The following is a 2116-nucleotide window of genomic DNA, read 5'->3' as shown; positions in this document are numbered from 1 at the left end:
CGCGCTGGCAGCGGAGGGTGTGCTTCACGTGTGCGAGGCCCTGGGGACCCTGACCTGGGTCCGTGTCCAGCGCGCGCGGGCACACGATCACACACTCATACTCACACTCACTCACACACACACTCAGGTTGCTGTGCAATGATCCCAGGCGCACGGGAAATGGCAAACTTAATCCAGGGCTGTCCCTGTCCCCCGCGCCCGGCGCGTGTGTCCCCTGTGAGCGCGGAGAAGGGAGCCGCAGACCTCGAGCTGCACATGTCCATCGGCCCCCTCACCCAGGGGCCCCAGCCCCCCACTCCCCGCGGCGCCCTCCACCACGCGGCCTCCTCCGGGTGTACGGAGCCGCCGCCCCGAGTGCGAGGCCTAAAGAAGCCCTTTTCCAGGACCGTGTGGACCGCCCGCCCCACTCGTGGGCATTTCTCCACGAGAAGCTGAGCCGTCATCCACGAGGGACCCCAGCAGACGCTCACGATCCGGCCCACGAAGGATGCTCTTCTGCGACAAGAGCGAAAGCAGCGCCCTCTCAAAGACAGCCGTGCCGTGCCACTGCCGGAGCAGGACAGGAAGGATCCAAGTCAGGATTCAGGTGTTCGAGCAGAGGCAAGGTCTGCAGGGCCAAATCAGGGGAGGGGGCACCCTTGTGGCACCTGCAGAGGAGGCTAGCGGGTTCTCTCCTCACCCTCCTTTCTCAAATTTGGGTTATGGTAAATGACCTGGGCTTATACATATGCAAATATATGCACTCACTTATATTAAAACAATGAAGAATAAGCCAAAAACTTGCATTAGAGGTAGAATATGATAGGTAATGTCTTTGCCTTGCTTTTTGTCACAGAGCATTTTGGAAGCCTTTCCCATGAGTCCTCCTAACTGATCCTTTTCACAGCTGTATAATACTCCCCCGTACAGTTGTACCTCGTCAATTCAGTCCCCTTTACTTGTATATTTGGGATTAAAGTATTACCAATATAATCCCCTGTGATGTGGCTGTGTCAATCCTCACAAATGGGCAGAGTGAGGTAGGTTCCATTAGGCCTGATTTCAAGGCTAAGGAACTGAGGTTCACAGAGTGACATTCACAACTCACTCAGAGTGGCACATTGTAGAGGTATCAGAGCCAAGACTTGAAAATAATGGCTTTATTGAGATACAATTCACTCAACATCCATGCATACACTATCACCATCACCAATGGCTACGATCTAATTTTAGAACATCTTCATCACCCCAAAAGACCTCTAAAACAAGCCATCAACTAATTCAGTGTTTTGAAACTTTATGCTTAAAAGAGTTTTAACTCTTTTAAGATCACAATCCATATTAACTTTTGCATAAGGTGTGAGGAGGGATCCGAGTGTATGTTGTGTACGTGAAGATCCCGGAGTCCTGCTTCATTGGACTGCTCTTTCCCCATCGAATTGACCATCTTGATGGAATCCGTCAGCCATAGATGTGAAGATTTATTCTGGACTCTCAATTCTGCTCCACAATCTGTTTTGGTTTCCTAGTGTCTTGTGGGTACTGATATCTTGTGGGTACTATAGCTCTGTGATAAGTTCTGAAACCAAAGAGGTGTGAGTCCTACACCTTTGTTCTTCTCCAAGATCCTTTGGTGTTCTGAGACCAGACTCTTGAATTCACCTCTGCATTTTAGGACCCTCTTGTCAATTTCTGCGCAGGAGCTGACGGGGATTTTGGTAGGGATCGTGTTGAGCCTGTCTGTCAACTGGAGAGCGGTGCCACCTTAGCAATAGGATTTCTCTAGTCCATGAACATGGGACGGCTCTCATTAGCTCCTGTCCACAGTTGCCGCTGTATCCAGGGCATCAGTTTTGTCCTGGTTTTGGTCAGTGACTTCCTGAATATTTTATTCTTTTTGATCAAACGCACATGGAATTGGTTTCTTGAATTTACTTTTCTTGTCTGTTGTCACTCCATAGGAAATGCAGTGGACTTTTGTGTATCCATCTCATATCCTGTAGCCTTTCTGAATTCATTGACCACTTCTAATAGCTCTTTAGGGCTCCGTGGGGTTTTCTGTTTATCTGAAGTGTGCAGAGCAATGTCACGCACAGCCGAGGTGGCTTAACCCCTTCCTTTGCGGTGCAGACACTGC

The sequence above is a fragment of the Marmota marmota genome, unplaced genomic scaffold, assembly GCF_001458135.2.
Source record: "Marmota marmota marmota unplaced genomic scaffold, marMar, whole genome shotgun sequence".
NCBI lineage: Eukaryota > Metazoa > Chordata > Mammalia > Rodentia > Sciuridae > Marmota > Marmota marmota.
This window is presented reverse-complemented; position numbering follows the sequence as displayed.